At 30.4% G+C, this 10642-nt stretch overlaps 1 non-coding gene across 1 annotated transcript; it reads left to right on the forward strand.

Annotated features, from left to right (window-relative positions):
- Nucleotides 1–5453: 5453 nt before the first annotated feature.
- Nucleotides 5454–5555, forward strand: LOC131645298 (U6 spliceosomal RNA). The gene has a single exon (XR_009296928.1). It is a non-coding gene; the product is annotated as a U6 spliceosomal RNA (small nuclear RNA).
- The last annotated feature ends 5087 nt before the right edge of the window (nucleotides 5556–10642 follow it).

Consider the following 10642-nt stretch of genomic DNA (forward strand, 5'->3'; position numbering starts at 1 on the left):
AATTGGAATTCAAAGAAGTATTTATCTTTTAGTATATAGAGAAATTTCTTTTTCATTTGTTTTCTAAATTAAAATATAATTTTGAATAAGAAGAAATGACAAGGAGATTATAGATTATTTAAATCCATTGTCAAATTAAAGCTAAACATCTCTCTTTCTATACAGGTTTGATAAAAAAAATTGATAAACTAATTGATAATTTATAGTGGATAAGTGTTTGAACTAAGTATGGTATTAAATTTTAAAAAATGTATTTAAGAGATCTTAAACAAATTATTAAAATTTAAAGGAGATCTTAAACAAATTATTAAAATTTAAACAGTATGTTGGTTCTTATAAGTTAGTGTATTTTTGTTTTTAGTTCTTAATCTAATATTTTTTTTTTAAATAGTTCTTGAATGTTAATTTTTTTTGTTTTCGTCCTTCAAGTTAAAATTTGCAGAAAAATTTGCAGGAACATTTGAAGGAAATCAACAGATTTTAAATTCGCAAAAAATATTGCAAGAAACCTACAGATTTTTCTGTGAATTTTAAATTTAAGGATTAAAACCAAAAAAATTTAACTTTCAAGAATTATTTTTTTAAAAAAATATCTAAATTAAAGACTAAAAATAAAAATACGCTAACTTAAAGGGATTAATATACTATTTAAACTAATTATTAATAAATATAATGTGGAGACAATTTTTGCCTCAAGTAAAGGATAAATTTCAAAAAAAAAATCTCTGTCACTCGTCTTACTTAGGTCGGCGCTTGCTTGACACATGTCATCTTATGTTGAACACATGTCTGTGTATACCTTCCACGATTAAGAATTTATCTCGTTCTTCTTTAAATTTGACTATTCATTTTATAACAGTAAAAAATGATCATAATCGTCTTTCATTGATATATATTGAAAATTTCCCAAAAATAAAAAGTTTTGTTCAACTTTCTATTCACACCAAACTTTCTAATTTATAAATTTCTTTAAATAATCTATAAACAACCAACAATAATCTATAAACTACTTTAAATAATTTATTCAACAATATTATAAACTCACGAAAAATATTAAATTTAGATGATTTTATTAGACTCATAAGAGTAGTAATTATGGTCTAAACAATCCTAAGATAATTGTAAAAGAGTCGTGTGAGCATGTTTTCTGGTTTCCCGATTGAGGTTTAGGTGACCCGACCCAAACATATATTCATTATCCATCGATTTCAACAATACATACCATATGAGGAGTCTAAGAGAAGTTATTTTTGACTATATTTGTAAAGGAAAAAATCGTCCCTCTAAAATTTGAGAAAGAACATGTTCTTTCCCTACTTCACATACTCAGGTTAAGAAAAAAAATCATTTCTATCCCATTATCCAATTCAAGACTCCTATAAAGATTACAGCTTCTAGAGTTATAGAGATCATTCACTAAATTCACAAAATTCAATAAAAAAAAACTTTTCTACGATTATTTTTGTGAGAAGAATTACTTTGTTGTATTTCACAAATACAAATATTATTATCAAACAAATTTATTTCTGCACAATATTATAAACTCTAAACTTAAAAATACGTTGTCATAGCCATAATTTCCATTATGATTTCAGAATCGAAGCTAATCATTAGAATGCGAATTTTTAAAAAGTATTGTTAAAGTGATGAATTTTTTATACAACAAAGAAGTAGAGGACAAGTGAAATAGGGAAAAAACAGCAAATGAAATAAATAAAATATTCTTTTTTTAAATTTGTAAATATAAAATAAAATATAAAACAATAAGTCAAGGAGTGTAAAATCAAATATTTAGATTTAAATTTAAAAATTTAATTTATATACACTATTAATATTTTTTATGGCTATAGTCAACCATAATCATTAGATCCTCATGGATGATTGAGGTGAAACTACAATACAAATTCTCTTACACAGACATAACATATTATTCAAAATTTTAATTTTAATTAGATTGAAGAAACACATGACACAAAATTAATATCGATATTTATAATTATGTTTTATTTATTTATTTTTAATTATATATATAAAATTTTAAAAAATAGCATATATATATATATATATATATATATATATATATATATATATATATATATATATATATATATAATAGCATAAAACAATATACTTAACGATTAAGGATCCATGGAAAATGACGCGTAAGAGAAAACCATAAGGAAAGAAAGCTTGAGGAATACAAAAGAAGAGAGATATTGGGAGTGTATGTAATAAGAGAGATTCTGGTTTCTATCATGGCTCAGATAAAGAGGTCTCCATTCACCCCACTCTTAAAGAAAAAGGAAAAAGTGTGTCTAGGAATTGAAGGATGTGATTTTTCATTTGTGGGAATATTTGTGCTCTTGTGGACGAGGATCTTCTATCTTCTCTATGCTATAGTGCACATATACATCCAAAACTCTAGATCCAAAAGTTGTTTGGACTATTAACTAACAAAAGTTTCTTTTTTTCTTGTTGGAAATTAATTGAGAAAAGTCTTTACTTAAATCAATAAAGTAGTTTTTATTGACCTATTTGATGTTAACCGTTGTTAATTATAAATATATGACTTATATAAGTCTATTAAATTTGAGAGTATTGCATGTATAGTATTATACATAAAAATGCAAATTTTATCTTAAAAAAATGTATGAAAATAATTTAATAAAATAACTATTACTATATTAAATATATAACTAAAATAAAATGTATTTTAATTAATAATAATAATGAATAATTATAATAATAATATTAATTTAAAATATTTACACTTAATTAAGATGTAGGTGAATAATAAAAGCATATGATTTTGTCTACATCATATTCATGCTATTTTATTTTATATATTTTATATAAAAAAAGGTACAAAGTTAAGTTTTTTTACGAAACAATTATATTAAAAATCTTAAATATTTAATTCAATATTTTTTAAGAGTTCAACTTATTTAAATAAATATAAATAAAGTAAATTTAAATAAGAAAAATTAGATTTTGTGTTTTGATGTTAGAACGTGTTTTTTTTGGTTGAGAAAACACTCTTTTGTTTATTAATTTAAACGCATTAGCTTTAGTAACTTAGTAACTTCTATTCATAGTTTGATTAAACCTTTTTTCTATAAAGAAGTTATACTTAACCATTTTTTTCGGTAGGTTATGACAAAAATTCTATTTTTGTCAAAGACAAATATTTAAGAATTAGTAAGTCTTCTTCCTAGAATTTATGTCATTAGATCTCGTTGGATATACAATATCAAAACTAAATATGATAGGCCATTTGAGCGCTTCAAAACATGTCTTTTTGCTAAGGTTCTCTCAACAATATGATATGGATTATAAAAAAACATTTGCTCCAGTAGCCAGGATGACTATTTTTCGCACTCTTATTATAGTTTCATCTATTTGCTAGTAACATATTTCTCAAATGGATTTTAAAAATGTTTTTTTTTTAAATGGTGATCTTCACGAAGAAGTCTATATGGTACTTTTTATAGGTGTTTCTCATAATCACGAGTAAGTGTGTAAGTTGAAGAAGGCTATTTATGGCTTGAAACAGGCTCCACAAACTTAGTTTGAAAAGTTTACTATTGTTATTACATTTCTTTATTTCCACTCTAGTGATCATGATTCAACTTTATTTCTCAGAACCATCTCTCATGGTCATATATATTTTACTTACATTATATGTATTACAAATGATGATGTTAATGAGATAGATGATTTGAAATTATAATTAGTCTAACAGTTTGAGAGAAAGAATTTAGGTATTCTTTGCTACTTCATGGAGATTTAAATTCAAGTTAAGATGAGTCAATTTTGTAAAATAAATGCATCCAATTGACCATTTATTTATTTTTTTGAAATATTTAGTATGTTCAACTACGCTCCATCATTATCACACCGTCTTTTTTAAACATAGTAGCACTATTCAAGTCAATATTGACTATTATTCAATTTAATATTGTTTGTCGTTGCCCAATTATGGCTTATTTGTCGTCGTTGAATTTGAATTTGCTTAATGTTTTTCAATTTATTATGTTCTATTATTTTAATTTTGTTTTGAATTGATTTAACTTATTTTATTGTAGATTTTTAATTTGTTCAAATTATTTTTAATTAAAGGTTGAAATTAAGTGTACAATCATATTGTGTTATTATCAGTGTTTAAAAACTGGACCGAACCGGTCAGTCGGATCAGTTAGATCGGAAATCGGAGGAGTCAGCAGTCTGGTCTGATTGCTGGACTAGGTATGCTATTGAATCGGTGAGAACCGGCCAAAACGGGTCAAAACCGGAAAAAATCAATGAACCGACGATTTTAGAAAATCGCTGGTTCAAATACATGCTCTTTTTTCCGCATAAAACGACGACGTTTTCATGATTTTTTATAAAAAAAAATATAATTAAAATATAATGAGACTTTATTCAAAACAACTTTTCCCCTCTTTGCAATTAGATCGGATTTAAAATTTATTTAAATTTATATTTTATATTATTTTGTTGTGGGTGATAATTATATTTAAAATTTGAATATAAAGAATAAATATCTAAAATTATGATATTTTAAAATTTTGTAGTTGTTGTAAAATTTTTAATATATCAAAATGTTTTTTTCTTCATTTTAATCGTTATCCAAATTATCTCACGTTGAATCAACATAGTATACTACTTCGACATCAAGATTTATTGTATCAAACATCTATTGTTGACTACACAAAGTATATAACATTTAAAATTAACCTAGTATTCAATGTTTTATAATACTTTTTAGAATAAAAATCTTACCCAATATTGAGAGACATTAATACAAGTTGATTTCTAACATCTTTGACATGAACTAACATCTTATTTATTTCACATAAATTTTATGATCATATGTAAAGAGGGGGCAAATTAATGCAAACTTATGACTCAGTCCATTTGGTTGTGCCTCAAATTAGAGAAAAAAAATAAAAAACAAATTAATGTATTAGCCATGCCATAGATTTTTTTTTTTTACTTACACATATCTAACATTGTAAGCCAAAATATATTTGTCTTTGGTCATTCGAGTTTCCAACCATGTCATATAGCAGGTTACATAAATAACTGTTCTTTTTTTCTATTTAAAAATTAAACTAATAAGATATACAATACAATACCACAACAAATACGAAAATACAATTAGAAAATTTTCTCACCATTAATCCAGTGCCAGAAGTTTTGATTTGCTTGAAGCCTAATGAACTATCAAATATTATATATATCCTAAATTTTGGTGTTAAATAAGTATTTCATAACATACTTACAATGTCTTCAAAATATTGGGCATATCCCACTTACAATGTCTTCAAATATTGGGCATATCCCTTTTGTGAAGTCATATACTTAAATTTGGGATTAAATGTTATTTTTTTCTTCACTCATTTTTTTACATAAATTAAAAAATAGTAAATATGTCAATAAAAAACATGTAAGTCCTTTTGCGGACATATGATAAAATTGGAATGATACATAGAATATTAGCATGACCCATGCGCAAGGATGACACGCTCAAATAAAAAATGGTCTAAATTTTTATCAAGAATTACATAAATGGAGAGGAACTGAGAGAAAGAGTGGAAAAATGTAAATGGAGAGGAAGAATGGACAATCGTTATAACATGAATAAGAAACTGTTTGGATGAGAAAAGGAAATGGGACTGAAAGGGTACCAAAGGAAGATTGATAGTTGGAGAGAGCAGTACTTCTTATTTCTTCATAAAAATACCATGTAATTTTGGAACAAAGGAAATGTACAATATATTCAACAAATATGGAGATATAGATGAAGTGGTGATACCACCAAAAAGAGACAAGAGGGGGGAAATATGGGTTTGTAAAGTTTTTCAATGTCAAGGATGGAAAATTATTAGCAACTAAACATGATAACATCGTCATTGGGAACCGAAAGACCTATGAGAACATACCAAGATACCATATGATGAAGGTCGAAGATGTTCATTTTAGAAATTAGCATCACAAAGCACAACCAAAGATACTAAAGGACGGGAATGAAAAAGTTTTTTTCAAACAGAAAGATACAATGGTAGTGTAATAAAATAGACGATAAACCCTATGAGAGAGTTATGTAGATAAGATGTTATAGAATTCTATGCTATGCATGGACACCAATCTTCTTCAAATTTGTTACTTCTTTGGTGGGTATGTATATGTGTTTTTATGAAGAGACTCGCAAACGGAAAAAGACTGACGTGGCTCGAATTTTGGTGAGGACGAAATACTTTTTCGTATTGAATGAACCCTTCAATGTCCAAATCAATAATGAAGTTTTTCGTGTCAATATAGTTAAAGATTCTTAGGGTCCATTGGACATAGTAATTCCAAACTCTACTAAGGAAGACAAAGATTCGTTGTAATCAGATATTAGCTCTAGAGAATAGGGAATGGAAGGCAAAAGTTCAGATGAAAAAGGTGAAGGGTTAGTCAAAATCCACACTATAAAGAAGCAACGAATTCAGACTCCCTGTTATTGATGAAGAGGAATGTAAAAAATCAAAGATTGAAGCCAATTGAAGAACATTCAATGTTAGAGGCGGAAACATTGAACAAGGAAGTTGTAGAGCAGAGGATAAAGAAGAATGGAATAGGTTTATGAGGATGACATGTGATAAACATCTTAATTTAAAAAATGTGCCCGATATAAATAAAGTAGAGGCCCAATTAAAGACAGTGGGCCAGGAGAATGCAAGGGGTCAATTAGGTAAAGTAAGGGAGGAGCGATTCAAAATTCAATCATATCCCAGTCACAAAATGAAACAATGGAGGAGCAATTCTCAGGCGGGATAAACTTTGTGTTGTGAATCCACAATTGATTCAGACATTGTTCAAGGAAATAATTTTTATTAGGAGTACGAGGTTTTAGGCAAGGTGTGGAAGATGATATCAAAATTGGGGGTAAAAAGTAATGACAATAATAAGGTATATGTAGAGGAAATTAAAGGAATGGATAGTCCGGATCAAAATGGGAAAAGAAAGAGGGAAGGAAAATCATGGAATTTGAAATTAATATTATTTAATTTAATGTAATAGGGTACAACAACCTAATCAAGCAGAAGAGAGTTCAACAAAAAAAAGATAAAGTTATGATCTTTTGAGGTATGTTTCTTACAAGAAACTAAATTGTAGTTGTTAGAACAAGATTTGTTCTGATCAATATTCTTAGTTTTGATGATAACAAGCATATGAATTTTGTATGAGATAATGTGGTACTCTAATACTATGCATTTTCCATTTCAGGAATTATATAAAGAGTATGCACAAAATCAGCGCAAGAAGCACTGACTCAGAAGGTTCAGCATGCAACATCAGAACATGGTCTGGCAAGACATCAGAAGATGGTCAAGCAGAATCAAAACATGGGTCTATGGAAGCATCAGAAGAACTTGAGATCAGAAGCAGAAGCACTGAAGTTCTCATGGTATCACGCTCAGAAGCACTTCAAGGTCAGAAGACAAGAAGATGCTATGCACCAAGCTGTTTGACTCTGATGACATTCAAACGTTGTTTACACAAACATCAGATCAGAAGCAAGTACTAGACTGGCAGGCTACTCTGATTGACAAAAGGAACGTTAGAAGCTATTGAAGGCAATGTCAGTAGACACAGCGAAAACAAGGCTCGAGGTAGTTGACAAAAGAGTGAAACATTAAATGCAATGCTGTACGGAATACGCAAAGCATTAAATGCTCCCAACGGTCATCTTCTCAAGTGCCTATAAATATGAAGTTCTGATGAGAAGCAAGGTTACTACTTACGAATTACAACACTTGCGCAATATACAGAAACGCTGTCAAATTCAAAAGCTCTCAAACTTCATCATCAAACTCACTACATTGTTGTTGTAATATCTTAGTGAGATTTAAGCTTAAACTTAAGAGAAAATCACAGTTGTGATAATAGCTTTATAAGAAGCATTGTAACTCTTAAAAGAATTTGTTTACATTAAGTTGTAAGTACTAGAGTGATCAGGTTGTTGATCAGTATACTCTAGCAAGTCTTAGAAGTTGTCTAAGCAGATTGTTTCTAGAGTGATCAAGTTGTGATCAGGATACTCTAGAAGACTTAGAGTGTTTCTAAGTGGAAAACCATTGTAATCTCGTGTGATTAGTGGATTAAATCCTCAGGTGAGGTAATTCACTCCAAGGGGGTGGATTGGAGTAGTTTAGTTAACAACGAACCAGGATAAAAATCATTGTGCAAATTGTTTTTATCTTACAAGTTTTAAAGCTACACTTATTCAAACCCCCCCCCCCCCTTTCTAAGTGTTTTTCTATCCTTCAATTGGCATCAGAGCGCCGGTTCTAAGGTGCAAGCACTTAACCATGTTTAGAAAAGATTCAGGAAGAGGAAAACACTAAGTCAAGATGGTTGAGACTCCAACACCTACATCTACATCTACATCTGGCTCAGTTGAGCAATACAATGGAAATGGTAACAATGGTTACACTAGACCGCCAGTATTTGATGGTGAAAACTTTGAATACTGGAAAGATAAACTTGAAAGTTACTTCCTTGGTCTAGATTGTGACCTATGGGATCTTCTGGTGGATGGTTACAAACATCCAGTGAACGCTACTGGCGTAAGGCTTACAAGACAAGAAATGAATGATGATCAAAAGAAGCTTTTCAAAAATCATCATAAATGTAGGACTGTTTTGCTGAATGCTATCTCTCATGCTGAGTATGAGAAGATATCTAACAGGGAAACTTCCTATGATATATATGAGTCATTGAAAATGACCCATGAAGGAAATGCTCAAGTCAAGGAGACCAAAGCTCTTGCTCTAATCCAGAAATATGAAGCCTTCAAGATGGAGGACGATGAAGATATTGAGAAGATGTTCTCAAGATTTCAAACGCTAACTGCTGGATTAAGAGTTCTGGACAAAGGCTACACCAATGCTGATCATGTAAAGAAGATCATCAGAAGCTTACCCAGAAGATGGGGTCCAATGGTGACTGCATTCAAGATTGCAAAGAATCTGAATGAGGTTTCTTTGGAAGAGATAATCAGTGCCTTGAGAAGCCATGAGATAGAGCTGGATGCAAATGAGCCTCAGAAGAAAGGTAAGTCTATTGCATTAAAATCTAATATTAAAAAATGCACTAACGCTTTTCAGGCTGAAGAAGTAGATTCTGAAGAATTAGAATCAGAAGAAGAAGATGAACTGTCCATGATCTCCAGAAGGGTAAACCAACTCTGGAAGAGAAAACAAAGGAAGTTCAAAAGCTTCAGAAGTTCAAAGAAGTTTGAACGAGGAGAATCTTCTGGTGGCAGAAGATCTGACAAGAAGAAGGTCATCTGCTATGAGTACAATGAGCCTGGACACTTCAAGAATGAATGTCCAAAACTTCAGAAGGAGAATCCCAAGAAGAAGTTTCATAAGAAGAAAGGTCTTATGGCAACATGGGATGATTCAGAATCAGAATCAGAATCAGACTCTGAAGGAGAGCAAGCCAACTTTGCACTGATGGCTACAGTGGATGATGGATCAGAATCTACATCAGAATCAGATTCTGAAGAGGTATTTTCTGAACTATCTAGAGAAGAGTTAGTTTCCAGTTTAACTGAACTTCTGGAACTCAAGGCTCATCTTAGTATCAAATACAAAAAGCTGAAAAAGCAATTTGAATTTGAAACTAAGAAGCTGGAAGTGGAAAATTCTGAACTGAAGGAAAAAGTTTTAAAATTATCCAAAGATAGTGGATCTCCTTCTGAATCAGAAAAATCCATTCCTAGTCTCAATCATATTCTGAAAGAATATGACTCGAGCTTCAGAAAGTTCCTATCTAGAAGTATTGGCAGAAGTCATCTTGCTTCTATGATATATGGTGTTTCCGAAAACAAAAGGTTTGGCTTTGGCTATGAGGGTGATACCTCACATAAATTTGAACCTGTTGATGATTTGAAAATCACATACAAGCCATTGTATGATCAGTTCAAATATGGCCACTCACATGATATCAAGCTCACATCACATGCACAGAGTTTTAACACAACACACACCAAGAAGCATGTGACACAACCTAAAAGATATCATGCTGACAAACCCAAAGAATATCATGCTGTTCCTCCTGTCACTTATCATGCTAAACCCAAGTTCAATCAGAACTTGAGGAAAACTAACAAGAAAGGACCCAAGAAATTGTGGGTACCTAAGGAGAAGATAATTTCTGTTGCAGATATCCTTAGCAGCAAAGAAGGCAAAGCACAAAATGTCATGGTACCTGGACTCTGGGTGCTCGCGACACATGACGGGAAGAAGGTCTATGTTCCAAGACCTGGTGCTTAAGTCTGGTGGAGAAGTCAAGTTTGGAGGAGATCAGAAGGGCAAGATTATTGGCTCTGGAACCATAAGTATTGGTAACTCTCCTTCCATAACTAGTGTACTTCTTGTAGAAGGATTAACACATAACTTATTGTCCATAAGTCAATTAAGTGACAATGGTTATGACATAATCTTCAATCAAAAGTCTTGCAAGGCTGTAAGTCAGAAGGATGGCTCAATCCTATTTACAGGCAAGAGAAAGAACAACATTTATAAGATTGATCTTTCTAATCTTGAGAAGCAGAAGGTGACTTGTCTTATGTCTGTTTCTGAAG

This window comes from Vicia villosa, linkage group LG1 (genome assembly GCF_029867415.1).
Source record: "Vicia villosa cultivar HV-30 ecotype Madison, WI linkage group LG1, Vvil1.0, whole genome shotgun sequence".
Lineage (NCBI taxonomy): Eukaryota > Viridiplantae > Streptophyta > Magnoliopsida > Fabales > Fabaceae > Vicia > Vicia villosa.